Below are 20,333 nucleotides of genomic sequence, written 5' to 3'. Positions count from 1 at the left end.
CTCTAGAATAATCACTACATCAGACATTACTAGCGTAATAACCGGCTCTAGAATAATCTCTACGTCAGACATTACTAGCGTAATACCCGGCTCCAGAATAATCTCTACGTCAGACTTTACTAGCGTAATAACCGGCTCTAGAATAATCTCTACGTCAGACACTACTAGCATTATAACCAGCTCTAGAATAATCTCCACGTCAGACACTACTAGCGTAATAACCAGCTCTGGAATAATCTCTACGTCAGACACTACTAGCGTAATAACCGGCTCTAGAATAAACTCTACGTCAGACATTACTAGTGTAATAACCAGCTCTAGAATAATCTCGACATCAGACATTACTAGTGTAATAACCAGCTCTAGAATAATCTCGACGTCAGACATTACTAGTGTAATAACCAGCTCTAGAATAATCTCTACGTCAGACATTACTAGTGTAATAACCGGCTCTAGAATAATCTCTACGTCAGACGTTACTAGCGTTATAACCGGCTCTAGAATAATCTCTACGTCAGACGTTACTAGCGTAATAACCAGCTCTAGAATAATCTCTACGTAAGACATTACTAGCGTAATATCCAGCTCTAGAATAATCTCCACGTCAGACATTGCTAGTGTAATAAACAGCTCTAGAATAATCTCCACGTCAGACATTACTAGCGTAATAACCAGCTCTAGAATAATCTCCACGTCAGGCATTACTAGCGTAATAACCAGCTCTAGAATAATCTCTACGTCAGACACTACTAGTGTAATAACCGGCTCTAGAATAATCTCTACGTCAGACACTACTAGTGTAATAACCGGCTCTAGAATAATCTCTACGTCAGACGTTACTAGCGTTATAACCAGCTCTAGAATAATCTCTACTTCAGACATTACTAGTGTAATAACCGGCTCTAGAATAATCTCTACGTCAGACACTACTAGTGTAATAACCAGCTCTAGAATTATCTCCACGTCAGACATTACTAGCGTAATAACCAGCTCTAGAATAATCTCCACGTCAGACATTACTAGCGTAAAAACCAGCTCTAGAATAATCTCCACATCAGACATTACTAGCGTAATAACCAGCTCTAGAATAATCTCCACGTCAGACATTACTAGTGTAATAACCATCTCTAGAATAATCTCTACGTCAGACATTACTAGCGTAATAACCAGCTCTAGAATAATCTCCACGTCAGACATTACTAGCGCAATAACCAGCTCTAGAATAATCTCCACGTCAGACATTACTAGCGTAATAACCAGCTCTAGAATAATCTCCACGTCAGACATTACTAGCGTAATAACCATCTCTAGAATAATCTCCACGTCAGACATTACTAGCGTAATAACCAGCTCTAGAATAATCTCTACGTCAGACATTACTAGTGTAATAAGCAGCTCTAGAATAATCTCTACGTCAGACATTACTAGCGTAATAACCGGCTCTAGAATAATCTCTACGTCAGACATTACTAGTGTAATAACCGGCTCTAGAATAATCTCTACGTCAGACACTACTAGTGTAAGAACCGGCTCTAGAATAATCTCTACGTCAGACATTACTAGCGTAATAACCGGCTCTAGAACAATCTCTATGTCAGACACTACTAGTGTAATAATCGGCTCCAGAATAATCTCTACGTCAGACATTACTAATGTAATAACCGGCTCTAGAATAATCTCTACGTCAGACACTACTAGTGTAATAACCGGCTCTAGAATAATCTCTACGTCAGACATTACTAGTGTAATAACCGGCTTTAGAATAATCTGTACGTCAGACATTACTAGTGAAATAACCGGCTCTAGAATAATCTCTACGTCAGACATTACTAGTGTAATAACCGGCTCTAGAATAATCTCTACGTCAGACATTACTAGTGTAATAACCAGCTCTAGAATAATCTCTACATCAGACATTACTAGTGTAATAACCATCTCTAGAATAATCTCTACGTCAGACATTACTAGTGTAATAACCGGCTCTAGAATAATCTCTACATCAGACATTACTAGTGTAATAACCAGCTCTAGAATAATCTCCACGTCAGACATTACTAGTGTAATAACCAGCTTTAGAATAATCTCTACATCAGACATTACTAGTGTAATAACCATCTCTAGAATAATCTCTACGTCAGACATTACTAGTGTAATAACCGGCTCTAGAATAATCTCTACATCAGACACTACTAGTGTAATAACCGGCTCTAGAATAATCTCTACGTCAGACATTACTAGTGTAATAACCAGCTCTAGAATAATCTCTACATCAGACACTACTAGTGTAATAACCGGCTCTAGAATAATCTCTACGTCAGACATTACTAGTGTAATAACCGGCTCTAGAATAATCTCTACATCAGACATTACTAGCGTAATAACCAGCTCTAGAATAATCTCCACGTCAGACACTACTAGTGTAATAACCAGCTCTAGAATAATCTCTACGTCAGACATTACTAGCGTAATAGCCGGCTCTAGCATAATCTCCACGTCAGACATTACTAGTGTAATAACCAGCTCTAGAATAATCTCTACGTCAGACATTACTAGCGTTATAACCAGCTCTAGAATAATCTCTACGTCAGACATTACTAGTGTAATAACCGGCTCTAGAATAATCTCTACGTCAGACATTACTAGTGTAATAACCGGCTCTAGAATATTCTCCACGTCAGACATTACTAGTGTAATAACCGGCTCTAGAATAATCTCTGCGTCAGACATTACTAGCGTTATAACCAGCTCTAGAATAATCTCTACGTCAGACATTACTAGCGTAATAACCAGCTCTAGAATAATCTCCACGTCAGACACTACTAGTGTAATAACCGGCTCTAGAATAATCTCTACGACAGACCTTACTAGTGTAATAACCAGCTCTAGAATAATCTCCACGTCAGACACTACTAGTGTAATAAACGGCTCTAGAATAATCTCTACGTCAGACATTACTAGTGTAATAACCGGCTCTAGGATAATCTCTACATCAGACATTACTAGCGTAATAACCAGCTCTAGAATAATCTCCACGTCAGACACTACTAGTGTAATAACGGCTCTAGAATAATCTCCACGTCAGACATTACTAGCGTAATAATCATCTCTAGAATAATCTCCACATCAGACATTACTAGCGTAATAACCAGCTCTAGAATAATCTCCATGTCAGACACTACTAGTGTAATAACCGGCTCTAGAATAATCTCCACGTCAGACATTACTAGCGTAATAACCAGCTCTAGAATAATATCCACGTCAGACACTACTAGTGTAATAACCAGCTCTAGAATAATCTCTACGTCAGACACTACTAGCGTAATAACCGGCTCTAGAATAATCTCGACGTCAGACATTACTAGTATAATAACCGGCTCTAGAATAATCTCGACGTCAGACATTACTAGTGTAATAACCGGCTCTAGAATAATCTATACGTCAGACATTACTAGTGTAATAACCAGCTCTAGAATAATCTCTACATCAGACATTACTAGCGTAATAACCGGCTCTAGAATAATCTCTACGTCAGACATTACTAGCGTAATAACCGGCTCCAGAATAATCTCTACGTCAGACACAACTAGCGTAATAACCGGCTCTAGAATAAACTCTACGTCAGACATTACTAGTGTAATAACCAGCTCTAGAATAATCTCGACGTCAGACATTACTAGTGTAATAACCAGCTCTAGAATAATCTCCACGTCAGACATTACTAGCGTAATAACCAGCTCTAGAATAATCTCCACGTCAGACATTACTAGCGTAATAACCGGCTCTAGAATAATCTCAATGTCAGATATTACTAGTGTAATAACCAGCTCTAGAATAATCTCGACGTCAGACATTACTAGTGTAATAACCAGCTCTAGAATAATCTCTACGTCACACATTACTAGCGTAATACCCGGCTCCAGAATAATCTCTACGTCAGACTTTACTAGCGTAATAACCGGCTCTAGAATAATCTCTACGTCAGACACTACTAGCATTATAACCAGCTCTAGAATAATCTCCACGTCAGACACTACTAGCGTAATAACCAGCTCTGGAATAATCTCTACGTCAGACACTACTAGCGTAATAACCGGCTCTAGAATAAACTCTACGTCAGACATTACTAGTGTAATAACTAGCTCTAGAAAAATCTCGACGTCAGACATTACTAGTGTAATAACCAGCTCTAGAATAATCTCGACGTCAGACATTACTAATGTAATAACCGGCTCTAGAATAATCTCTACGTCAGACGTTACTAGCGTTATAACCGGCTCTAGAATAATCTCTACATCAGACGTTACTAGCGCAATAACCAGCTCTAGAATAATCTCTACGTCAGACATTACTAGCGTAATATCCAGCTCTAGAATAATCTCCACGTCAGACATTACTAGTGTAATAACCAGCTCTAGAATAATCTCCACGTCAGACATTACTAGCATAATAACCAGCTCTAGAATAATCTCCACGTCAGACATTACTAGCGTAATAACCAGCTCTAGAATAATCTCCACGTCAGACATTACTAGTGTAATAACCAGCTCTAGAATAATCTCCACGTCAGACATTACAAGCGTAATAACCAGCTCTAGAATAATCTCCACGTCAGACATTACTAGCGTAATAACCAGCTCTAGAATAATCTCTACGTCAGACATTACTAGCGTAATAACCAGCTCTAGAATAATCTCTACGTCAGACATTACTAGCGTAATAACCAGCTCTACAATAATCTCCACGTCAGACACTACTAGTGTAATAAACGGCTCTAGAATAATCTCTAGGTCAGATATTACTAGTGTAATAACCGGCTCTAGAACAATCTCTACTTCAGACATTACTAGTGTAATAACCGGCTCTAGAATAATCTCTACGTCAGACACTACTAGTGTAATAACCGGCTCTAGAATAATCTCTACGTCAGACGTTACTAGCGTTATAACCAGCTCTAGAATATTCTCTACTTCAGACATTACTAGTGTAATAACCGGCTCTAGAATAATCTCTACGTCAGACACTACTAGTGTAATAACCAGCTCTAGAATAATCTCTACGTTAGACATTACTAGTGTAATAACCAGCTCTAGAATAATCTCTACGTCAGACATTACTAGCGTAATAACCGGCTCTAGAATAATCTCTACGTTAGACATTACTAGTGTAATAACCGGCTCTAGAATAATTTCGACGTCAGACATTACTAGCATAATAACCAGCTCTAGAATAATCTCCACGTCAGACATTACTAGCGTAATAACCGGCTCTAGAATAATCTCAATGTCAGATATTACTAGTGTAATAACCAGCTCTAGAATAATCTCGACGTCAGACATTACTAGTGTAATAACCAGCTCTAGAATAATCTCTACGTCAGACGTTACTAGCGTAATAACCAGCTCTAGAATAATCTTCACGTCAGACACTACTAGTGTAATAACCGGCTCTAGAATAATCTCCACGTCAGACATTACTAGCGTAATAACCAGCTCTAGAATAATATCCACGTCAGACACTACTAGTGTAATAACCAGCTCTAGAATAATCTCTACGTCAGACACTACTAGCGTAATAACCGGCTCTAGAATAATCTCAACGTCAGACATTACTAGTGTAATAACCGGCTCTAGAATAATCTCGACGTCAGACATTACTAGTGTAATAACCGGCTCTAGAATAATCTCTACGTCTGACATTACTACTGTAATAACCAGCTCTAGAATAATCACTACATCAGACATTACTAGCGTAATAACCGGCTCTAGAATAATCTCTACGTCAGACATTACTAGCGTAATACCCGGCTCCAGAATAATCTCTACGTCAGACTTTACTAGCGTAATAACCGGCTCTAGAATAATCTCTACGTCAGACACTACTAGCATTATAACCAGCTCTAGAATAATCTCCACGTCAGACACTACTAGCGTAATAACAAGCTCTGGAATAATCTCTACGTCAGACACTACTAGCATAATAACCGGCTCTAGAATAAACTCTACGTCAGACATTACTAGTGTAATAACCAGCTCTAGAATAATCTCTACGTCAGACATTACTAGTGTAATAACCGGCTCTAGAATAATCTCTACGTCAGACGTTACTAGCGTTATAACCGGCTCTAGAATAATCTCTACGTCAGACGTTACTAGCGTAATAACCAGCTCTAGAATAATCTCTACGTCAGACATTACTAGCGTAATATCCAGCTCTAGAATAATCTCCACGTCAGACATTACTAGTGTAATAACCAGCTCTAGAATAATCTCCACGTCAGACATTACTAGTGTAATAACCAGCTCTAGAATAATCTCCACGTCAGACATTACTAGCGTAATAACCAGCGCTAGAATAATCTCCACGTCAGACATTACTAGCGTAATAACCAGCTCTAGAATAATCTCCACGTCAGACATTACCAGCGTAATAACCATCTCTAGAATAATCTCCACGTCAGACATTACTAGTGTAATAACCAGCTCTAGAATAATCTCCACGTCAGACATTACTAGCGTAATAACCGGCTCTAGAATAATCTCAACGTCAGACATTACTAGTGTAATAACCGGCTCTAGAATAATCTCGACGTCAGACATTACTAGTGTAATAACCGGCTCTAGAATAATCTCTACGTCAGACATTACTAGTGTAATAACCAGCTCTAGAATAATCACTACATCAGACATTACTAGCGTAATAACCGGCTCTAGAATAATCTCTACGTCAGACATTACTAGCGTAATACCCGGCTCCAGAATAATCTCTACGTCAGACTTTACTAGCGTAATAACCGGCTCTAGAATAATCTCTACGTCAGACACTACTAGCATTATAACCAGCTCTAGAATAATCTCCACGTCAGACACTACTAGCGTAATAACCAGCTCTGGAATAATCTCTACGTCAGACACTACTAGCGTAATAACCGGCTCTAGAATAAACTCTACGTCAGACATTACTAGTGTAATAACCAGCTCTAGAATAATCTCGACATCAGACATTACTAGTGTAATAACCAGCTCTAGAATAATCTCGAGGTCAGACATTACTAGTGTAATAACCAGCTCTAGAATAATCTCTACGTCAGACATTACTAGTGTAATAACCGGCTCTAGAATAATCTCTACGTCAGACGTTACTAGCGTTATAACCGGCTCTAGAATAATCTCTACGTCAGACGTTACTAGCGTAATAACCAGCTCTAGAATAATCTCTACGTAAGACATTACTAGCGTAATATCCAGCTCTAGAATAATCTCCACGTCAGACATTGCTAGTGTAATAACCAGCTCTAGAATAATCTCCACGTCAGACATTACTAGCGTAATAACCAGCTCTAGAATAATCTCCACGTCAGGCATTACTAGCGTAATAACCAGCTCTAGAATAATCTCCACGTCAGACATTACTAGCGTAATAACCATCTCTAGAATAATCTCCACGTCAGACATTACTAGTGTAATAACCAGCTCTAGAATAATCTCCACGTCAGACATTACTAGCGTAATAACCAGCTCTAGAATAATCTCCACGTCAGACATTACTAGTGTAATAACCAGCTCTAGAATAATCTCCACGTCAGACATTACTAGCGTAATAACCATCTCTAGAATAATCTCCACGTCAGACATTACTAGCGTAATAACCAGTTCTAGAATAATCTCTACGTCAGACATTACTAGCGTAATAACCAGCTCTAGAATAATCTCTACGTCAGACATTACTAGCGTAATAACCAGCTCTAGAATAATCTCCACGTCAGACACTACTAGTGTAATAACCGGCTCTAGAATAATCTCTAGGTCAGACATTACTAGTGTAATAACCGGCTCTAGAATAATCTCTACTTCAGACATTACTAGTGTAATAACCGGCTCTAGAATAATCTCTACGTCAGACACTACTAGTGTAATAACCGGCTCTAGAATAATCTCTACGTCAGACGTTACTAGCGTTATAACCAGCTCTAGAATAATCTCTACTTCAGACATTACTAGTGTAATAACCGGCTCTAGAATAATCTCTACGTCAGACACTACTAGTGTAATAACCAGCTCTAGAATAACCTCTACGTCAGACATTACTAGTGTAATAACCAGCTCTAGAATAATCTCTACGTCAGACATTACTAGCGTAATAACCGGCTCTAGAATAATCTCTACGTTAGACATTACTAGTGTAATAACCGGCTCTAGAATAATCTCGACGTCAGACATTACTAGTGTAATAACCAGCTCTAGAATTATCTCCACGTCAGACATTACTAGCGTAGTAACCAGCTCTAGAATAATCTCCACGTCAGACATTACTAGCGTAAAAACCAGCTCTAGAATAATCTCCACGTCAGACATTACTAGTGTAATAACCAGCTCTAGAATAATCTCCACGTCAGACATTACTAGCGTAATAACCATCTCTAGAATAATCTCCACGTCAGACATTACTAGCGTAATAACCAGTTCTAGAATAATCTCTACGTCAGACATTACTAGCGTAATAACCAGCTCTAGAATAATCTCTACGTCAGACATTACTAGCGTAATAACCAGCTCTAGAATAATCTCCACGTCAGACACTACTAGTGTAATAACCGGCTCTAGAATAATCTCTAGGTCAGACATTACTAGTGTAATAACCGGCTCTAGAATAATCTCTACTTCAGACATTACTAGTGTAATAACCGGCTCTAGAATAATCTCTACGTCAGACACTACTAGTGTAATAACCGGCTCTAGAATAATCTCTACGTCAGACGTTACTAGCGTTATAACCAGCTCTAGAATAATCTCTACTTCAGACATTACTAGTGTAATAACCGGCTCTAGAATAATCTCCACGTCAGACATTACTAGTGTAATAACCATCTCTAGAATAATCTCTACGTCAGACATTACTAGCGTAATAACCAGCTCTAGAATAATCTCCACGTCAGACATTACTAGTGCAATAACCAGCTCTAGAATAATCTCCACGTCAGACATTACTAGCGTAATAACCAGCTCTAGAATAATCTCCACGTCATACATTACTAGCGTAATAACCATCTCTAGAATAATCTCCACGTCAGACATTACTAGCGTAATAACCAGCTCTAGAATAATCTCTACGTCAGACATTACTAATGTAATAACCGGCTCTAGAATAATCTCTACGTCAGACACTACTAGTGTAATAACCGGCTCTAGAATAATCTCTACGTCAGACATTACTAGTGTAATAACCGGCTTTAGAATAATCTGTACGTCAGACATTACTAGTGTAATAACCGGCTCTAGAATAATCTCTACGTCAGACATTACTAGTGTAATAACCGGCTCTAGAATAATCTCTACGTCAGACATTACTAGTGTAATAACCAGCTCTAGAATAATCTCCACGTCAGACATTACTACTGTAATAACCAGCTCTAGAATAATTTCTACGTCAGACATTACTAGTGTAATAACCGGCTCTAGAATAATCTCTACATCAGACATTACTAGTGTAATAACCAGCTCTAGAATAATCTCTACGTCAGACATTACTAGTGTAATAACCAGCTCTAGAATAATCTCTACATCAGACATTACTAGTGTAATAACCATCTCTAGAATAATCTCTACGTCAGACATTACTAGTGTAATAACCGGCTCCAGAATAATCTCTACATCAGACATTACTAGTGTAATAACCAGCTCTAGAATAATCTCCACGTCAGACATTACTAGTGTAATAACCAGCTCTAGAATAATCTCTACATCAGACATTACTAGTGTAATAACCATCTCTAGAATAATCTCTACGTCAGACATTACTAGTGTAATAACCGGCTCTAGAATAATCTCTACATCAGACACTACTAGTGTAATAACCGGCTCTAGAATAATCTCTACGTCAGACATTACTAGTGTAATAACCAGCTCTAGAATAATCTCTACATCAGACACTACTAGTGTAATAACCGGCTCTAGAATAATCTCTACGTCAGACATTACTAGTGTAATAACCGGCTCTAGAATAATCTCTACATCAGACATTACTAGCGTAATAACCAGCTCTAGAATAATCTCCACGTCAGACACTACTAGTGTAATAACCAGCTCTAGAATAATCTCTACGTCAGACATTACTAGCGTAATAGCCGGCTCTACCATAATCTCCACGTCAGACATTACTAGTGTAATAACCAGCTCTAGAATAATCTCTGCGTCAGACATTACTAGCGTTATAACCAGCTCTAGAATAATCTCTACGTCAGACATTACTAGTGTAATAACCGGCTCTAGAATAATCTCTACGTCAGACATTACTAGTGTAATAACCGGCTCTAGAATAATCTCCACGTCAGACATTACTAGTGTAATAACCGGCTCTAGAATAATCTCTGCGTCAGACATTACTAGCGTTATAACCAGCTCTAGAATAATCTCTACGTCAGACATTACTAGCGTAATAACCAGCTCTAGAATAATCTCCACGTCAGACACTACTAGTGTAATAACCGGCTCTAGAATAATCTCTACGTCAGACCTTACTAGTGTAATAACCAGCTCTAGAATAATCTCCACGTCAGACACTACTAGTGTAATAAACGGCTCTAGAATAATCTCTACGTCAGACATTACTAGTGTAATAACCGGCTCTAGGATAATCTCTACATCAGACATTACTAGCGTAATAACCAGCTCTAGAATAATCTCCACGTCAGACACTACTAGTGTAATAACGGCTCTAGAATAATCTCTGCGTCAGACATTACTAGTGTAATGACCAGCTCTAGAATAATCTCTACGTCAGACATTACTAGCGTAATAACCAGCTCTAGAATAATCTCTACGTCAGACACTACTAGCATTATAACCAGCTCTAGAATAATCTCCACGTCAGACACTACTAGCGTAATAACAAGCTCTGGAATAATCTCTACGTCAGACACTACTAGCATAATAACCGGCTCTAGAATAAACTCTACGTCAGACATTACTAGTGTAATAACCAGCTCTAGAATAATCTCGACGTCAGACATTACTAGTGTAATAGCCAGCTCTAGAATAATTTTGACGTCAGACATTACTAGTGTAATAACCAGCTCTAGAATAATCTCTACGTCAGACATTACTAGCGTAATAACCGGCTCTAGAATAATCTCTACGTCAGACGTTACTAGCGTTATAACCGGCTCTAGAATAATCTCTACGTCAGACGTTACTAGCGTAATAAGCAGCTCTAGAATAATCTCTACGTCAGACATTACTAGCGTAATATCCAGCTCTAGAATAATCTCCACGTCAGACATTACTAGTGTAATAACCAGCTCTAGAATAATCTTCACGTCAGACATTACTAGTGTAATAACCAGCTCTAGAATAATCTCCACGTCAGACATTACTAGCGTAATAACCAGCGCTAGAATAATCTCCACGTCAGACATTACTAGCGTAATAACCAGCTCTAGAATAATCTCCACGTCAGACATTACCAGCGTAATAACCATCTCTAGAATAATCTCCACGTCAGACATTACTAGTGTAATAACCAGCTCTAGAATAATCTCCACGTCAGACATTACTAGCGTAATAACCGGCTCTAGAATAATCTCAAAGTCAGACATTACTAGTGTAATGACCGGCTCTAGAATAATCTCGACGTCAGACATTACTAGTGTAATAACCGGCTCTAGAATAATCTCTACGTCAGACATTACTAGTGTAATAACCAGCTCTAGAATAATCACTACATCAGACATTACTAGCGTAATAACCGGCTCTAGAATAATCTCTACGTCAGACATTACTAGCGTAATACCCGGCTCCAGAATAATCTCTACGTCAGACTTTACTAGCGTAATAACCGGCTCTAGAATAATCTCTACGTCAGACACTACTAGCATTATAACCAGCTCTAGAATAATCTCCACGTCAGACACTACTAGCGTAATAACCAGCTCTGGAATAATCTCTACGTCAGACACTACTAGCGTAATAACCGGCTCTAGAATAAACTCTACGTCAGACATTACTAGTGTAATAACCAGCTCTAGAATAATCTCGACATCAGACATTACTAGTGTAATAACCAGCTCTAGAATAATCTCGACGTCAGACATTACTAGTGTAATAACCAGCTCTAGAATAATCTCTACGTCAGACATTACTAGTGTAATAACCGGCTCTAGAATAATCTCTACGTCAGACGTTACTAGCGTTATAACCGGCTCTAGAATAATCTCTACGTCAGACGTTACTAGCGTAATAACCAGCTCTAGAATAATCTCTACGTAAGACATTACTAGCGTAATATCCAGCTCTAGAATAATCTCCACGTCAGACATTGCTAGTGTAATAAACAGCTCTAGAATAATCTCCACGTCAGACATTACTAGCGTAATAACCAGCTCTAGAATAATCTCCACGTCAGGCATTACTAGCGTAATAACCAGCTCTAGAATAATCTCTACGTCAGACACTACTAGTGTAATAACCGGCTCTAGAATAATCTCTACGTCAGACACTACTAGTGTAATAACCGGCTCTAGAATAATCTCTACGTCAGACGTTACTAGCGTTATAACCAGCTCTAGAATAATCTCTACTTCAGACATTACTAGTGTAATAACCGGCTCTAGAATAATCTCTACGTCAGACACTACTAGTGTAATAACCAGCTCTAGAATTATCTCCACGTCAGACATTACTAGCGTAATAACCAGCTCTAGAATAATCTCCACGTCAGACATTACTAGCGTAAAAACCAGCTCTAGAATAATCTCCACATCAGACATTACTAGCGTAATAACCAGCTCTAGAATAATCTCCACGTCAGACATTACTAGTGTAATAACCATCTCTAGAATAATCTCTACGTCAGACATTACTAGCGTAATAACCAGCTCTAGAATAATCTCCACGTCAGACATTACTAGCGCAATAACCAGCTCTAGAATAATCTCCACGTCAGACATTACTAGCGTAATAACCAGCTCTAGAATAATCTCCACGTCAGACATTACTAGCGTAATAACCATCTCTAGAATAATCTCCACGTCAGACATTACTAGCGTAATAACCAGCTCTAGAATAATCTCTACGTCAGACATTACTAGTGTAATAAGCAGCTCTAGAATAATCTCTACGTCAGACATTACTAGCGTAATAACCGGCTCTAGAATAATCTCTACGTCAGACATTACTAGTGTAATAACCGGCTCTAGAATAATCTCTACGTCAGACACTACTAGTGTAAGAACCGGCTCTAGAATAATCTCTACGTCAGACATTACTAGCGTAATAACCGGCTCTAGAACAATCTCTATGTCAGACACTACTAGTGTAATAATCGGCTCCAGAATAATCTCTACGTCAGACATTACTAATGTAATAACCTGCTCTAGAATAATCTCTACGTCAGACACTACTAGTGTAATAACCGGCTCTAGAATAATCTCTACGTCAGACATTACTAGTGTAATAACCGGCTTTAGAATAATCTGTACGTCAGACATTACTAGTGTAATAACCGGCTCTAGAATAATCTCTACGTCAGACATTACTAGTGTAATAACCGGCTCTAGAATAATCTCTACGTCAGACATTACTAGTGTAATAACCAGCTCTAGAATAATCTCTACATCAGACATTACTAGTGTAATAACCATCTCTAGAATAATCTCTACGTCAGACATTACTAGTGTAATAACCGGCTCTAGAATAATCTCTACATCAGACATTACTAGTGTAATAACCAGCTCTAGAATAATCTCCACGTCAGACATTACTAGTGTAATAACCAGCTCTAGAATAATCTCTACATCAGACATTACTAGTGTAATAACCATCTCTAGAATAATCTCTACGTCAGACATTACTAGTGTAATAACCGGCTCTAGAATAATCTCTACATCAGACACTACTAGTGTAATAACCGGCTCTAGAATAATCTCTACGTCAGACATTACTAGTGTAATAACCAGCTCTAGAATAATCTCTACATCAGACACTACTAGTGTAATAACCGGCTCTAGAATAATCTCTACGTCAGACATTACTAGTGTAATAACCGGCTCTAGAATAATCTCTACATCAGACATTACTAGCGTAATAACCAGCTCTAGAATAATCTCCACGTCAGACACTACTAGTGTAATAACCAGCTCTAGAATAATCTCTACGTCAGACATTACTAGCGTAATAGCCGGCTCTAGCATAATCTCCACGTCAGACATTACTAGTGTAATAACCAGCTCTAGAATAATCTCTACGTCAGACATTACTAGCGTTATAACCAGCTCTAGAATAATCTCTACGTCAGACATTACTAGTGTAATAACCGGCTCTAGAATAATCTCTACGTCAGACATTACTAGTGTAATAACCGGCTCTAGAATATTCTCCACGTCAGACATTACTAGTGTAATAACCGGCTCTAGAATAATCTCTGCGTCAGACATTACTAGCGTTATAACCAGCTCTAGAATAATCTCTACGTCAGACATTACTAGCGTAATAACCAGCTCTAGAATAATCTCCACGTCAGACACTACTAGTGTAATAACCGGCTCTAGAATAATCTCTACGACAGACCTTACTAGTGTAATAACCAGCTCTAGAATAATCTCCACGTCAGACACTACTAGTGTAATAAACGGCTCTAGAATAATCTCTACATCAGACATTACTAGCGTAATAACCAGCTCTAGAATAATCTCCACGTCAGACACTACTAGTGTAATAACGGCTCTAGAATAATCTCCACGTCAGACATTACTAGCGTAATAATCATCTCTAGAATAATCTCCACATCAGACATTACTAGCGTAATAACCAGCTCTAGAATAATCTCCATGTCAGACACTACTAGTGTAATAACCGGCTCTAGAATAATCTCCACGTCAGACATTACTAGCGTAATAACCAGCTCTAGAATAATATCCACGTCAGACACTACTAGTGTAATAACCAGCTCTAGAATAATCTCTACGTCAGACACTACTAGCGTAATAACCGGCTCTAGAATAATCTCGACGTCAGACATTACTAGTATAATAACCGGCTCTAGAATAATCTCGACGTCAGACATTACTAGTGTAATAACCGGCTCTAGAATAATCTATACGTCAGACATTACTAGTGTAATAACCAGCTCTAGAATAATCTCTACATCAGACATTACTAGCGTAATAACCGGCTCTAGAATAATCTCTACGTCAGACATTACTAGCGTAATAACCGGCTCCAGAATAATCTCTACGTCAGACACAACTAGCGTAATAACCGGCTCTAGAATAAACTCTACGTCAGACATTACTAGTGTAATAACCAGCTCTAGAATAATCTCGACGTCAGACATTACTAGTGTAATAACCAGCTCTAGAATAATCTCCACGTCAGACATTACTAGCGTAATAACCAGCTCTAGAATAATCTCCACGTCAGACATTACTAGCGTAATAACCGGCTCTAGAATAATCTCAATGTCAGATATTACTAGTGTAATAACCAGCTCTAGAATAATCTCGACGTCAGACATTACTAGTGTAATAACCAGCTCTAGAATAATCTCTACGTCACACATTACTAGCGTAATACCCGGCTCCAGAATAATCTCTACGTCAGACTTTACTAGCGTAATAACCGGCTCTAGAATAATCTCTACGTCAGACACTACTAGCATTATAACCAGCTCTAGAATAATCTCCACGTCAGACACTACTAGCGTAATAACCAGCTCTGGAATAATCTCTACGTCAGACACTACTAGCGTAATAACCGGCTCTAGAATAAACTCTACGTCAGACATTACTAGTGTAATAACTAGCTCTAGAAAAATCTCGACGTCAGACATTACTAGTGTAATAACCAGCTCTAGAATAATCTCGACGTCAGACATTACTAATGTAATAACCGGCTCTAGAATAATCTCTACGTCAGACGTTACTAGCGTTATAACCGGCTCTAGAATAATCTCTACATCAGACGTTACTAGCGCAATAACCAGCTCTAGAATAATCTCTACGTCAGACATTACTAGCGTAATATCCAGCTCTAGAATAATCTCCACGTCAGACATTACTAGTGTAATAACCAGCTCTAGAATAATCTCCACGTCAGACATTACTAGCATAATAACCAGCTCTAGAATAATCTCCACGTCAGACATTACTAGCGTAATAACCAGCTCTAGAATAATCTCCACGTCAGACATTACTAGTGTAATAACCAGCTCTAGAATAATCTCCACGTCAGACATTACAAGCGTAATAACCAGCTCTAGAATAATCTCCACGTCAGACATTACTAGCGTAATAACCAGCTCTAGAATAATCTCTACGTCAGACATTACTAGCGTAATAACCAGCTCTAGAATAATCTCTACGTCAGACATTACTAGCGTAATAACCAGCTCTACAATAATCTCCACGTCAGACACTACTAGTGTAATAAACGGCTCTAGAATAATCTCTAGGTCAGATATTACTAGTGTAATAACCGGCTCTAGAACAATCTCTACTTCAGACATTACTAGTGTAATAACCGGCTCTAGAATAATCTCTACGTCAGACACTACTAGTGTAATAACCGGCTCTAGAATAATCTCTACGTCAGACGTTACTAGCGTTATAACCAGCTCTAGAATATTCTCTACTTCAGACATTACTAGTGTAATAACCGGCTCTAGAATAATCTCTACGTCAGACACTACTAGTGTAATAACCAGCTCTAGAATAATCTCTACGTTAGACATTACTAGTGTAATAACCAGCTCTAGAATAATCTCTACGTCAGACATTACTAGCGTAATAACCGGCTCTAGAATAATCTCTACGTTAGACATTACTAGTGTAATAACCGGCTCTAGAATAATTTCGACGTCAGACATTACTAGCATAATAACCAGCTCTAGAATAATCTCCACGTCAGACATTACTAGCGTAATAACCGGCTCTAGAATAATCTCAATGTCAGATATTACTAGTGTAATAACCAGCTCTAGAATAATCTCGACGTCAGACATTACTAGTGTAATAACCAGCTCTAGAATAATCTCTACGTCAGACGTTACTAGCGTAATAACCAGCTCTAGAATAATCTTCACGTCAGACACTACTAGTGTAATAACCGGCTCTAGAATAATCTCCACGTCAGACATTACTAGCGTAATAACCAGCTCTAGAATAATATCCACGTCAGACACTACTAGTGTAATAACCAGCTCTAGAATAATCTCTACGTCAGACACTACTAGCGTAATAACCGGCTCTAGAATAATCTCAACGTCAGACATTACTAGTGTAATAACCGGCTCTAGAATAATCTCGACGTCAGACATTACTAGTGTAATAACCGGCTCTAGAATAATCTCTACGTCAGACATTACTACTGTAATAACCAGCTCTAGAATAATCACTACATCAGACATTACTAGCGTAATAACCGGCTCTAGAATAATCTCTACGTCAGACATTACTAGCGTAATACCCGGCTCCAGAATAATCTCTACGTCAGACTTTACTAGCGTAATAACCGGCTCTAGAATAATCTCTACGTCAGACACTACTAGCATTATAACCAGCTCTAGAATAATCTCCACGTCAGACACTACTAGCGTAATAACAAGCTCTGGAATAATCTCTACGTCAGACACTACTAGCATAATAACCGGCTCTAGAATAAACTCTACGTCAGACATTACTAGTGTAATAACCAGCTCTAGAATAATCTCTACGTCAGACATTACTAGTGTAATAACCGGCTCTAGAATAATCTCTACGTCAGACGTTACTAGCGTTATAACCGGCTCTAGAATAATCTCTACGTCAGACGTTACTAGCGTAATAACCAGCTCTAGAATAATCTCTACGTCAGACATTACTAGCGTAATATCCAGCTCTAGAATAATCTCCACGTCAGACATTACTAGTGTAATAACCAGCTCTAGAATAATCTCCACGTCAGACATTACTAGTGTAATAACCAGCTCTAGAATAATCTCCACGTCAGACATTACTAGCGTAATAACCAGCGCTAGAATAATCTCCACGTCAGACATTACTAGCGTAATAACCAGCTCTAGAATAATCTCCACGTCAGACATTACCAGCGTAATAACCATCTCTAGAATAATCTCCACGTCAGACATTACTAGTGTAATAACCAGCTCTAGAATAATCTCCACGTCAGACATTACTAGCGTAATAACCGGCTCTAGAATAATCTCAACGTCAGACATTACTAGTGTAATAACCGGCTCTAGAATAATCTCGACGTCAGACATTACTAGTGTAATAACCGGCTCTAGAATAATCTCTACGTCAGACATTACTAGTGTAATAACCAGCTCTAGAATAATCACTACATCAGACATTACTAGCGTAATAACCGGCTCTAGAATAATCTCTACGTCAGACATTACTAGCGTAATACCCGGCTCCAGAATAATCTCTACGTCAGACTTTACTAGCGTAATAACCGGCTCTAGAATAATCTCTACGTCAGACACTACTAGCATTATAACCAGCTCTAGAATAATCTCCACGTCAGACACTACTAGCGTAATAACCAGCTCTGGAATAATCTCTACGTCAGACACTACTAGCGTAATAACCGGCTCTAGAATAAACTCTACGTCAGACATTACTAGTGTAATAACCAGCTCTAGAATAATCTCGACATCAGACATTACTAGTGTAATAACCAGCTCTAGAATAATCTCGAGGTCAGACATTACTAGTGTAATAACCAGCTCTAGAATAATCTCTACGTCAGACATTACTAGTGTAATAACCGGCTCTAGAATAATCTCTACGTCAGACGTTACTAGCGTTATAACCGGCTCTAGAATAATCTCTACGTCAGACGTTACTAGCGTAATAACCAGCTCTAGAATAATCTCTACGTAAGACATTACTAGCGTAATATCCAGCTCTAGAATAATCTCCACGTCAGACATTGCTAGTGTAATAACCAGCTCTAGAATAATCTCCACGTCAGACATTACTAGCGTAATAACCAGCTCTAGAATAATCTCCACGTCAGGCATTACTAGCGTAATAACCAGCTCTAGAATAATCTCCACGTCAGACATTACTAGCGTAATAACCATCTCTAGAATAATCTCCACGTCAGACATTACTAGTGTAATAACCAGCTCTAGAATAATCTCCACGTCAGACATTACTAGCGTAATAACCAGCTCTAGAATAATCTCCACGTCAGACATTACTAGTGTAATAACCAGCTCTAGAATAATCTCCACGTCAGACATTACTAGCGTAATAACCATCTCTAGAATAATCTCCACGTCAGACATTACTAGCGTAATAACCAGTTCTAGAATAATCTCTACGTCAGACATTACTAGCGTAATAACCAGCTCTAGAATAATCTCTACGTCAGACATTACTAGCGTAATAACCAGCTCTAGAATAATCTCCACGTCAGACACTACTAGTGTAATAACCGGCTCTAGAATAATCTCTAGGTCAGACATTACTAGTGTAATAACCGGCTCTAGAATAATCTCTACTTCAGACATTACTAGTGTAATAACCGGCTCTAGAATAATCTCTACGTCAGACACTACTAGTGTAATAACCGGCTCTAGAATAATCTCTACGTCAGACGTTACTAGCGTTATAACCAGCTCTAGAATAATCTCTACTTCAGACATTACTAGTGTAATAACCGGCTCTAGAATAATCTCTACGTCAGACACTACTAGTGTAATAACCAGCTCTAGAATAACCTCTACGTCAGACATTACTAGTGTAATAACCAGCTCTAGAATAATCTCTACGTCAGACATTACTAGCGTAATAACCGGCTCTAGAATAATCTCTACGTTAGACATTACTAGTGTAATAACCGGCTCTAGAATAATCTCGACGTCAGACATTACTAGTGTAATAACCAGCTCTAGAATTATCTCCACGTCAGACATTACTAGCGTAATAACCAGCTCTAGAATAATCTCCACGTCAGACATTACTAGCGTAAAAACCAGCTCTAGAATAATCTCCACGTCAGACATTACTAGTGTAATAACCAGCTCTAGAATAATCTCCACGTCAGACATTACTAGCGTAATAACCATCTCTAGAATAATCTCCACGTCAGACATTACTAGCGTAATAACCAGTTCTAGAATAATCTCTACGTCAGACATTACTAGCGTAATAACCAGCTCTAGAATAATCTCTACGTCAGACATTACTAGCGTAATAACCAGCTCTAGAATAATCTCCACGTCAGACACTACTAGTGTAATAACCGGCTCTAGAATAATCTCTAGGTCAGACATTACTAGTGTAATAACCGGCTCTAGAATAATCTCTACTTCAGACATTACTAGTGTAATAA

The sequence above is a fragment of the Phyllobates terribilis genome, unplaced genomic scaffold, assembly GCF_046119375.1.
Source record: "Phyllobates terribilis strain yellow unplaced genomic scaffold, ASM4611937v1 Scaffold_2__4_contigs__length_985480577, whole genome shotgun sequence".
Taxonomy (NCBI): domain Eukaryota; kingdom Metazoa; phylum Chordata; class Amphibia; order Anura; family Dendrobatidae; genus Phyllobates; species Phyllobates terribilis.
This window is presented reverse-complemented; position numbering follows the sequence as displayed.